This window comes from Pteropus alecto, unplaced genomic scaffold, assembly GCF_000325575.1.
Source record: "Pteropus alecto unplaced genomic scaffold, ASM32557v1 scaffold142, whole genome shotgun sequence".
Classification (NCBI taxonomy): domain Eukaryota; kingdom Metazoa; phylum Chordata; class Mammalia; order Chiroptera; family Pteropodidae; genus Pteropus; species Pteropus alecto.
In genome coordinates, this window is record NW_006433374.1 from 590,970 (window position 1) to 603,419 (window position 12,450).

The window sequence follows — 12,450 nt, forward strand, 5'->3', positions numbered from 1 at the left end:
GATATCTATTCGGGGGCGGGGTGGGGGGGGGAGCATAATTAGTATAAAGATCTTTAAAGGACAAGAACCTCTCACGGCCAAGTGATGGTTTGGTGCATTTCGATTGTTTCTGTTCTTACACAGCCATGGTTTTGATCAAGGAAATATTGGCGATTTTCTTGGGACTGGCCCGTTATCTTTAAATACCCTTTTTGGCGTTGGAAGTGCAAGAGTGGCTCTTTCTCAGCCAACATCAAGTTCGGTAATGTGACCGGCTGTTTGTCATGGGGTTAGAGAGACTCCGCTTAAATGGGCAGTGTCTGAAGCCCGTGGTTCATAAAGGAGGGCACGCGGTGGAGCGTTTTGGCGACATGAGCACCAGCTGTCAAACTAGGTTGCTTGGATTCGAGTTGCCTTTGACCTTAGGCGTGTGCTTAAACGCTTTGTCTCAATTTCTACACCTGGGAGAGGGAGCGCATAAAAGTAAGCACTTCATTAAGATCCTTGTGGTATGAGCTGAGTTAACAATACAGGACTCGTCAGGCAAGAAGCTCTAAATTAATGTTTGCTTTTCTCAAAGTTGTTTCACAGGCCTGTGAATGTATTTATAGAAGGAAAAGAGTCAGGTCCCCTCCCCATAGGACATCCTGACAATTGCTTGTGTATTTAGGAAGCAGACGTAGGCACCCAACCTGCCATTATTTGCTGTGACAACATCCTTAGGGATTTCTCACTAGTGTTAAGAGAAGAAGTCTTGGGGAACACGGCCAATATTGGGGAAGCTGATGGACACTGAGTCAGGGACCTGGATTCATACCAAGTGTCTCCCCTTGCTACTTTTGACATGTTGGAAACTCTGTGACATTTTGTGAATTGTAGGGAATAGAACTATTCAACAGTGACGATAATATAATAGTCTCATGTGGGTTTCTTGGGATGATTAAATGAGATAATATGTACAAACACTCTTCAACAAAAAGAAGTGTGCAAATGTATATATATACATATACACACACATATATATATATGTGTGTGTGTATATATATATATATATAAATACACACACTCAAAAAAATATATATATACACACACACAAATATATATCCGGTAATAGAAGAAATATTTACTTATGTAAAAAATGTATTTCGCTTACTATATATTTTCTATTATTGGATAGTTAACATTCAGTAACACCATATTATTGATAATAGCTATTGCTTCTCCCACAAATCAGTAAAGTAGATTGATGTAGATACAAAATCATAGGTCTGGAGATAGACATATTTATTTCCCCAAGTAGACTTTAGAAGAAGCTCCATTTGAACACAATAATTTATAGCAAGCCAGAAAAGCATTGGCTTTGCCATCATGTATTAATCGATTGATTGATTTATAAATTCGTCACGTATATTTTGCACATAGGCATAATCCTAAGCATGGAAAATGTATTTACAAAGTAGACAACATCCGTTTATTTTTGAAGAAGCATAAAGTCTAATGGATAAAGGAGCTAATGACCTAAGAAAACACTGTGTGGTTCTAAGAAGATGTGAAATAATCCTATGATGTGGGAATTCACAGGGCTCTGATCAAGGAGAGGCCTTCGCAGATGGGATGGGGAGTAGGCATTGATCTAGAGCAGAAGCTGAGCACAGAGTCATGGGAAGTGCCCAGGTAGAGGCATGGCGGCTGCAGCCCGTATGTGCACATCTGAAGTACAGAGGGTTCTGTGTGATCAGGCCACAGACGAAAGAGAAGAGACAGCAGACCACAGGCTAGGAGGGATCATCGAATTTACTTTAGGGCCATCACTCTGGTGGCAACATGGAGAAGGAGTTGGAAGCAGGGCAAGACCCAAAGCGAAGGGTGTATTTTCTGAGACCGTTGCAGGGATGGACGTTAATTAAGAGGTGGGAGGGGGAGGGAGAGAGGGAAGAAAATATCGGTGGGTGTGAGGGAAAGCGGTCATTTCTGAATGCGTCAGGGAAGCACAGACACGTGAGTTTGGACGGAGCGTGAGTCAAACTTTAATGTGTGTCAGGATGGGGGTGGGTGGGTTGACTGGCAGAACCCTTCTCTAAGATATGTCACCAGGGAGAAGGCAGGCAAGCACATGTCCACGTCTGTCTTAATGATCTGAGATTTAAAAAAAAAAAAAAAAAAACAGAATGAAGCAGACAGAGTAACTATTTTCAGAAAGAGTGGATGTATAATTTTCCCTAATTCGAAGCCCATGAGACCGGCGGGGTCGGAAGACAGAGAAGCAAACACGCCGTGTCTTAACCGGTGAGAGAACGGATTATATAACACAGTGAAAAAGAGTTTTAAAGTTTTGAATCCGGGATTCTTGGAAGAGAAAAGGAGAGGAGTCTTCACGCTTTCGTTTTAAATCCGAGAGGACGGCGAGATAGGAAGACACGGCACAAAAAGAGATAAAACAATAGGGTACCAGAGAGGGCTGCCGATACGCCAGCTGGGTCTGGCACAACGGAGGTGGGAGCAAGCTGAGAAATCGTGGACAGTGAGCCATTGCTCTTTCTGATGATTCCAATCTTATTGTCCCCATCAAGCACATTCCGATATTATGTCCTCGTCCCCTGTGTGGATGAACCGATCCACCCTAAACGCAACATTGCTTACACCAGCTTGGCTCCTGCCAACACTAACTCACGTACGATGCTTAAAATGAAACACAAATACCATGAAGTAGAATAATCATTATTAGCGCTATGGTCGTATACGCTGTTTTCTTACTTAGCACACGCCATTGGAGATCCGAAGAAGCATAATGTGCAAGGTGCTTAACGACTAGTAAGGTAATTAATCAGGTTCTCCGGTTACTAAAATCCAAGGTACTGTATGGCATATGCCATCTTGGAAGCGTATGGGAGGTATAGCACGCTTCCTGTAGAATGTGAGAAAATCCTTCACATGTGCACAAAGTTTTATGGGGAATTGGGGAGCACAGGTGAGTGAAGTGGATTCAGAGTAGGCAGAGGTTGTGAACATTCAAGGTATCCGAGAACCAGCCAGTTAGCTTGTTAAAACATCTGTGCCTTTGGAACTCAACACCAGAATTCAGATCTAGCAGCTCTTGAGTTTGTCCTAGGAAGCTGTCCCTACAGGGCCGGCTCAAGTGAGGTTTTTGTAGGAAGTCCTTAACTTAAACCCTGAACATCGTAATGCAAAGTTCGTAGCATTTATGGAGCGGAATAATTAGACTTTCATCAAACCAAATTACGGAGGGTCGTGAACATCCATTGATGGAAATCATGGCTGGCATTAGCACGAGACAGAGGCACAGATGAAGCTTCCGTGACCTTACTCTGAAGCGTTTCGAAGGGTGGCTTGTAGCGAGGACCTTCTGGAATAGGAAAGCACAGTTGGTGAGCTTCTGCTACGTTCACGAACTGAGGTGGTAACGGTGAAAATGAAAACCAAGAAACCAGCGGCATAAATCGTGACAAGAGCGGAAATGGTCGGCGTTAGTCGCAGATGGGTTGGGGCACTAAAACCAGAAGGAACTAGAAGGTCGCCTCGATGGTGCCAGATGGGAAGGCTGAGAGGCATATGCCGAACCAGCGGAGCGTGCATGGGAGAACAAACGGGCCCGGTAGCTTGAGATGCCGACGGGTCATAAGATGAAAACGGTCCCCAGTCTTCCAGCCTTTAGAAGAATGACCTTCAACCTCAATAGGAAGCGTAGAGTAGGATCGATCCATCTGAGAGCAAACCCCATGTAGATCGTCTTTCATATTTCGGTCCCAAAAGGGACAGTGTTAGCTTAAAAGGAGGGGCAGCTCTTTGGGGCGACCGACGTTGACTGGGGTGGAAGTCGAGGTCAGGCTTTCAATCCAAAAAGGAGTGGGCAGAAGTCAGCCGTGTGCATGGCTGACAGAGGTTGTAAGGGTGATAGCACAGCTGCATTGCGTAACCGATGGCTAGTGGACACATCTCGACCGAACGTGTCCTGATGAGGAAGTTGACACCGTGACCACGGACAGGAGAAAATGTAAGTGACCGATTCAGAGGTGGTCGGGTTGAGCCAGGCTTGTTCTCAAGAAGTTTGAACATCATTGTTTTTATTCATTCATTTAACAAACACAAATCCGAGAACGGTGGCTTATTCCAAGAACTCTTTAAAATGCTGAGGATGGATAAATGAGACATACCCTCGAGTAGCTAATTCTGAAATATTTTTAATCAGTGGTTTTTCTTCTCAGAGCAGCTGTCCTACTTTATGTCCATGTGTCTGTTTATTTTTTTATTATTTACGTTTTGCTTTCATTTACCATCGTAGACACATTCTTGGAAAAATCTCTGCAAAATTTTGATGGTAAATGCTTGGGATGGTCACAATTATATGAGATGAGTTCACGAATTGTAATAAATTTTAAAAAGAAAAGAATAAGAAATAATCTTTAAATTATAGATAGATGATAGAGATAGATAGATAGATGATAGAAAGATAGATAGACAGATAGATAGATAGATAGATTAGATAGATAGATAGAGATAGATTAGATAGATAGATAGATAGATAGATAGATAGATAGATAGATAGATAGATAGATAGATAGATGATAGATAGATAGATAGATAGATAGATAGATAGATAATAGATAGATTAGATAGACAGGCACCTCTCAGACAGACAGACAGATATATTGCATGGAACTAATATTTAACTAATATATGTAACTAGGGCATTTAACATACTCAATTTATTACAAAATATTTAAGTAGTAGTATTCCCAAATTGGATTTAATGACTAGATTATCGTATAAGATAATTAACAACATAGATTCACAGAAATATGCTAGAGGCCTTAAAAATATTTACTCTCTTAAGGTTTAGCAAATTCCATTCTGTCCTATTGTATATCCACAATCGCTAAATGAAACTCATCCTTTCAATGGTAGAAAATAAACTTCACACCAGTCCAAGATGAATCATCATGAATTTCAAATTAATGTCAATCACTTAAACTCAGAGTAGTTTAATATAAATACCTTGTATTAACATGTTAGTGTAGCTATAGAAATTTAGTTATATACACACAGAGTTGGTCTTACCTATCCCCATTGGTTTTGTAGGTAAAGATTCTGTAAGATTAATAAAGCTTTAAGGAAATATTTCAAAGTTTGTGTTTTCTAATGAGAAGGTGGTACATTCCCTTAATTAAATTTTCCCACCTGAGAAATGAGAATTATGAAATCCTTGTGGGCGAGACTCTTCAAGTCTCATAAGCCTTCGTCCTTCGGACTCTGTTATTTTAAGCCCATAAAACACTGTTAATTATGTAACATGCACACACTCTACAGAGATACGCTCCGTACTGACTTTTCATCTGATTATTTTAAATTCTCTCCCTGTGTATTATTTCATCCCTGGGCACGAAGAGCCTAAATGACTTTTAAATGGCCCTGATTTTTAAAGAGTATTCAAGCTCTTGAATTTCACTGCATGCATTTGGGGACGAGAAAACCATTAACAACTGCTTTTGTATGAAAACCAAGGATATTGAATTCCAAATAAGTGGCCCCCAAATAGTTAGAATGCATTTTTAAGTGATACTTCACAGCCACTTACTTTCCTTCTGGTACAGCCCAAGACTCTGTGAAGATCTGTCACGATGTCTGTGTCCTTTGGACAAATAACAACACATATCAGACTTCAAAATTATGAAAAAAAATATGCCTAAAACTTCCACTCTCCCAGTTACTGGGAGTTAGATAATACAGAAGAGGTATACGTGTGGGCGTATATATAAATTCACTAATGTATTTACATGGTATTTATATTTGGTAATTGTATCTAATATAGAGAGTTATATATTTTGTATATAAGTACACTACTTCTGTTCCTACTCTCATTCTTTATATTTCAGATAATCTATATTTAGAAAGAAATATAGAGAAGGGGGAACAAAATGTGAAGTGGCCTCAGTGTGCTTTGTAGGCTGATACTGGAGACATGTTAATCAGAGTCATCTGAGTGCGGAAACTGAGCATCTCTGCTGACTCTGACGTGGTTTACGGTTTTAGTTTGAAAAAATTAGGCCTGACCAAATATGATTAGGACCGTGGCTCTCGTCATCCTTCGAACGCCAGGTTCATTTTGGAAATTCTATTCTGAAATAATCATTTCGAGGTTTTTGCTGTCATTCATTGAGAAGACAGGGAAATGCTGTTTTGCAAATAAAGTCTCGCGAATAATGCTTTGCATGTCTTAGAGCAGCAGGATGACAGCTAGAGATGCCAACGGATCTGTCGTGTGTGGGGTGTAATCTCTGCTAGGAGGCCTTGGTATAGTAGTCATACTGTAATGCTTTCCTGGCACAGACAGCCCCATTCTGAAAGGATGGTCCTCAGAAGTCATGTCCACAATTACATAGGGAACTGATGAACCCGAGCCATGTGTTCACGTCGGAAACCTAGGGTGGCTTTTGGACAACAGGCAGCGGAGAACCGAGGTCTTTAGTCCAACAGCCCGTGAGAAGGCAAGCCCCACCAGCAACCGTGTGATGTCAGGAGTGGATTCTTCCCCACGCGCGCTTTCTGATGAGACCGCACCCCTGGGCCATCAGCTGTCCTGCAGCCGGTGAGCTCTTCCTGGGGCGGGGACTCAGCTAAGCTGCGCTCCAGCCGCACGGAAGCCGTGAGGCAGGCAATGTATGTCTCAGCCTCCAGGTCCGTGCGCTTCGTTAGTCGGCGGCACATCGGCAATATGACTTAAGCGCAGATTGATGCATCGATGTATGCGTGCATGGATACGGACACGGCTGGCAGGAAATGATCTGCAGCAGACACAAAGGTAAAAGAACGCGGACCGAGTCAAACCAGTATCTGGCTAAGTCCGTCACGATTTGCAGAGCGGTTGCTACAGCTCGTTTGGACACAGCGTAGGTGAACGAACCACACTCAGACGCACATCGTGTGTTCGGAAAGCCTGCCAAGAGGTATCTATCAGATTAGGGGAGAGGCAGAACGTGACAACGAAGTCCCCAATTCTTGCACTAGGCGAAACAGATTTCCCTCAGCCTGGCTGAGAACTGTTTAGCCCTAAACGACCCCTTAGAGTTTTGTTTTTTTTTTTCAGTTATCACATCAATGAATAATGAGCACATCCGCCCTCTGTCCCATCAGCCGAGCACCGAGCAGGGCATGGGAGTCTTGGGAGTATGATTCCATTCCATTCAATGTCTTCATTGAATCTTCACTCAGAAAAATTCCCCAGTCCATCTGCTGTCAAAGGACCTTGACCATGTGAAAGCAGTTAATCCACTCCCACTGGCACAGAGAGGGTGTGTGTGTGTGTGTGTGTGTGTGTGTGTGTGTATGCGCGCGCGTGCGTGTGTGTGTGTGTGTATTTTCTTACAAGATCGTTATCCAGTTCTAGGCACTCCACAGCAGAGTGATGTGGGTCCATGACTTTGAGTCTTTGAGAATCATCTTCTTTCTTGAATAGCCTCACCAGTAACTCCCAGTCCTAAAACAGCGTGCTCGCAATTCTGAAAGGATGCTCGTTGGAAGACAACTCTGGAATTGGACAGAAAGCTTATCAGACACTGGGAGAGCATTTCCCACATACATCATCTTCCTGAATATTTTTGACAAGTGGACGATGTTTAAGCTCTCCATAACGTAGAGGCTTGGAGACCGTGTGACACATGATTCTGATTCACGGAGGAGCGATTTTAGCCACCCATTCCAACGTAAGGTTTTCCCCCATAGCACCAAGCAATTCTGAGACATCAGTTGGGTGTCCTACAATTTCGCTCAATGTGGACAGGACCTACTTGGAGATAGCATCCGGTTTTCCAGCTTAAGAGCTCAATCCCACAACACTGCCCTCCACGTCCAAGGGTAAGTCCAGATTGTCAGCGGTGTTTCTAAACATCTGGCTATCTCAGAGGTTCCCACGATCCCCCCCTTTGGTTGCATGAATCAACTAGAGAGACTCAATGGAACACAGAAAACTAGCTACATCATCAAAGGGGATAAATCAATAGCCAGATACGCGGGGCAAGGTCTGGAGCAAAGGGGCTTCTGTCCTCGTGGAGTTTGAGGCTTGGCATGGTGACACGTGGAAGCGTTCTGGTTCACCGGAGTCCTTTTTGGTATTTATGGGGCTTTTGTTACACAAGGAGAATCCTGGACATTCCAAGGGTCTTGGGAGCTGTGAGCCAGGAAGCGTGGCTGAAATTTAAATATGTATTTCTTATAAATCGCAAGACCACAGTAGCTGGAAAAACGATGAGCAGGACATCAAAGGATTCTTTTTCATACACAGAAGCAGAAACATCAAAATACATCAGTGAAATACTGAAGACGAATTTCATGCAATAGGGCTTAACTGCCACGCAGTGGGACATGGCAGAGGGAAGTAGCAACGCTATACTACACACTTGCATTCTCGAGAGGGGCGATGCTACTTTCGAGGGGGTAAAACCTGGTCCTTGAGGGGTAAAAAATCCCTGCCCTTTCTACGTATAAAGATATACGTGTCTGTGTCTATATAGACACACGCAGTACATAAGCAGATGATGACTATGCCTGTGATATCAAAATAACATGAAGAAGAAAAATTAGGAAAAGATGCCTAAAAAAATTCTGCCTGGGGGTGGGACATAAAGAACCATAAGTTGATAAATACCGATACAAGTCACCGAATCTACGAGTTAAGGCACAAATTGTAAAATATTATTATTAGTTCTTCAAAGAGCATCCATAGCCGCTGACCAAGAGTGACTCAGTGAGAATTAATTCATGTGTACGGGCTCAGAGTCGTGTGGGACACTTTAATTAGTGCAAGAAATGTGTATTTCTGTCATTGGGGACATAAACACAAAGCATGATATCATGCTGAAAAATATTTGACGATCAGGTCTCTGGGACAGGGAGCACCAACTCTTGTGGCATGTCATGGTTTCCATGGCGAGGTGACTGGACCCCGGCCAGCAGCCTGTGTGAGCATGAGGACACAGGAAATGGAACGTACGCGGTGTCCATGGCGATGTAGCGTTTCCCGCGTGCAGAGGTAGCAGACTCGGGAGCGCAGACGACAGCAAAGCGTCGCATCGTCAGCCCGTGAAGGGTCTCAAACGTTCATCACCTTCTTAAGCAGCGTCTTTAATTTTACGATGGCATGATTGCTATTTCAATGGAGGCTGTGTCTAACAAGCACATTTCGAAATTCTCGACAGGTGAGCCATGGGCCAGGGGGAGCCGGGTGCCCAGCAGGAGAACGAGAAACCGAGAGAATTAAGAGCGAGGATATGAATGAGCCCTTTGTCAGGTAGGGCTCACATGCCTTGACCATGTGAGAGCAGTTAATCCATCCACTTCCACTGGCAGAGAGAGAGAGAGAGACAGAGAGAGAGAGAGAGAGAGAGTGAGTGTGATAATTATTCTCTTTTATTATTAGTTATTGCTGTTCATCTCTTATTGTGCCTAATTTATAAACTAAACTTTATCAGAGGTATGTATGTATAAAAAAAACAGTATGTCTGGGTGGGTTTGGTGCTGCCTCTGGTTGCTGGCCTCCACTGGGGGGCTTGGGACATGTCCCTCTCAGATAAGAAGCGACTGGGGGACTTGGGACATGTCCCCCCACAGATAAGAAGTGACCCCTGTATCTGTTTGTTGACTCGAGTTTACTTTTTCTGTTCCTGGATTTCTTTGAGTTTTGATGGCTTGTCACAAACTCACTTTGCTCCACGTTTACTGTTTTCAAGACACTGTGACTCGTCTAACGTAAACCCTTTTAATCTGGTCCCTGTGACCGTTCATTATGTATCCAGAACTTTCTAAAACAAGCATCCTTTCTGCTAACCGAATGTGCATGTTTAAAAAGTTCATAACTCTTCATAAGTCTTCAAAAGGAGACACCGCCAAACCTGCCATATCTAAATGCAAATTTAGATGTAAATAAAAATGCGAATTTGGATATAATGCAACAGGCGATTAGTTACTCTCCTGTCCTGAGACCCCTCCTTCTCCAAAGGAGATGGGGTCAAGTTCTCATGATTTGAGGGTGGGGATGAGGATGGGATGGGCAAAAGACAAACTAAGGCATGGGATTTTATGACTAGGTTTAGGGGCCAGGTACTAAAGTTGCTCGCAATGATACTTAAATGTATTACACAATACCTTCCTATAATTTACAGATTTTAGTTGTTCTTTTCTCTGATAATGTTTGAAGGTTCTATAAGAACTTTTCAACAAAATGAACAGTGAACAAAATGCATGCAGACATTTTTCTTGGCCCCCCTCAAAGCTCGCCGAGGTCTAGACATTCCAGTGACGTTCAGAGAACATTGACCTGTCACTCTCTTACTTGGGATGAATCAGCCACAATTACTGTATATCTTCTGAGTCAGCCAGAGTCATCAAGAGAATATGCTACATCTGTCAGTTTGAATCGAGGGTTGGCAAACTTTTATTTGTTAATCATAAGCCAGTGACATTTGAAACTATAATTAAAGGATTTGAAATTAAAAGGCCCCCCCCCTTTTTTTTCCGTGAGATTATAGAGGTTTGTCTTGTTGCCAGAGAGGAATTTAAACATTTGCATCACACTTTCAAGGGATAAATAAGGGCGACGCAAACTTTCAGTGGCTTTTAGTCAAACCTTCTATAAGATTTCGTTCTTAGAATATGTCCTGCTTGCTCTCACTGAAGGAGACATTTCGGTACAAGTAATACGGTGATTGAATTTCAGCATTTGCAATGGGTGAATATTTTATTTTATGAGGGAAAAATGTAGGCAGGAAACAATTTGTGAACTTAACCAAAGAAATGTGCTAAATTTGATTTCTTACTTTCACTTACGGGGGAGGTTAAAAATGCAGGAAGCTCTCCGGGAGAATACTATGGCCATTATGCAGATTGAAAAGCTTTCTGCCCACAAGGTCGTCCGTATTTACTTTCACAGAGTGGCAGTCGAAAGGTTTCGCGGTCCAAGTTTGATGGTTTAAAAACCTTTATGAGAATGAGGCTAGGTTTTTTTTTAAAGCCATGCTCAGCAGGGATTTTTTCAAGCAGAGATCTCTCTAGACCCTTCTGCTGGTTTTAATGGAGTGCTTGTTCCATGCTCATCTAACTGTGACTCGAGGGGCGTGGCTAACCATTTACTGGGGACGGAAATCAGGGAGTTAAGAGGCTATGCGTTAAAAATAAAACCATGTTCAAGAACCCTTTGCCATGATCCACCACCACACTGTAGAATTGCAGTGAATTCTGTTTGGTTTCGGATCACGTCGCTGAGTTTGGGGTGGCAAATTGCTTGTGTCAGGTGTAAGTCGCTAACATGCGATGCACGTGTTTATTCCGGGGAGTCGGTCATTCTGAGGGGGTAGCATTCTCCACCAGGAGAATCAGTCACGGCGTATTTTGATGGCTTCCCACACAAACGTTAAGGCCAGTGACCAACTTGAAACAAGGGGCTGGTTACAGTTGTAAAATATTCTCCCTCTTTGCAGATGGCATTTGTGGTGGACCCTACATTTGAGCAGTGCCTTTGAATGTATGCGGGTGAGTTTCCGCTGTTTACAGCTGGGTTTCCCCAATCTGCTTTGGTTATTAACGTTTGTGCAGACTGGGCAATTTGTGCCCTGAGCATCTGTCTGCAAACTACCTACGTTAAAGCGATGCAACTATGAGGAGCCAGAGAGAGAAATCAGCTGAGAGAAGTGGTGTGTGAAACTCGAGAAGCCGTCAGGACCTGAGCTTCATTTCAATGTTTGCAAATCTCACTGGGTCAGCCACATGGCCTTTTGAATTTCTGAGAGGCTTTCTTTATCTGTGAAGATAAATGAATATATGGCTACATATAACTATTTGTAAGAGCGTCTTCCCTTGGGATTGTTCCCGTTTAGAAAAGGAGAAATAATCTCTTGTCTTCCCAGCTCGCACTCAACAACCGAGTGTTCTTCCTCAACCATGTATTGAAATGCTCCACTGTTCATCTCCAAACAAATTCAGACAAAAGGAACATGGCCATGAAAGGCACTAAGGAAACTCGAGACCCAAGACCTTCGGTTCTGTTTCTGGGTAAGTCAGGGGCTACACGAAGTTGAAATTAAGGTGTTTCGCTGTTTTGTTTTGTTTTATTTTTAGAAGTGGATTGGCTGCCCCGATAGGTCTGCAGTCATCTGAATGGAAAACGCACTCGATTTGTTTGGCTACACCTTGAAATTGAACATCCAATTTGGTCTGCCCATTAAGTCAGTGTTGATTTGCTCTGGGCACTACGACAAGCTTCAACCAGGCTGAAGGATTTAAAGGGAAAAAAAAAAAAGTTTTAAAGTCACTGGCGTCAGTGAGAGAAAGTTTTGATCTCCAGAAACTAAAATACGAAAGACCACGAGAAGAATTCCATTTAAAAATGTTTATGTCCTCTTTGACGTAATGGCCTACCCCAACCAGGATTTATGCCTCTCTTCCTCCTGTTTCCTTGTTTAAAAA

General features: G+C 42.8%; 1 long non-coding RNA gene across 3 annotated transcripts in view; it reads left to right on the plus strand.

The window, feature by feature from the left end:
• The window catches only part of LOC107195417, a 22,821-nt gene that overhangs the window by 502 nt on the left and 9,869 nt on the right, over positions 1 to 12,450 (plus strand). For all 3 annotated transcript variants that reach the window (XR_003045203.1, XR_001516543.2, XR_001516544.2), the window contains exons 2-4: positions 9,189 to 9,280; positions 11,466 to 11,517; positions 11,892 to 12,036. This is a non-coding gene — a long non-coding RNA (uncharacterized LOC107195417). The remainder of the gene's footprint in view (positions 1 to 9,188; positions 9,281 to 11,465; positions 11,518 to 11,891; positions 12,037 to 12,450) is intronic.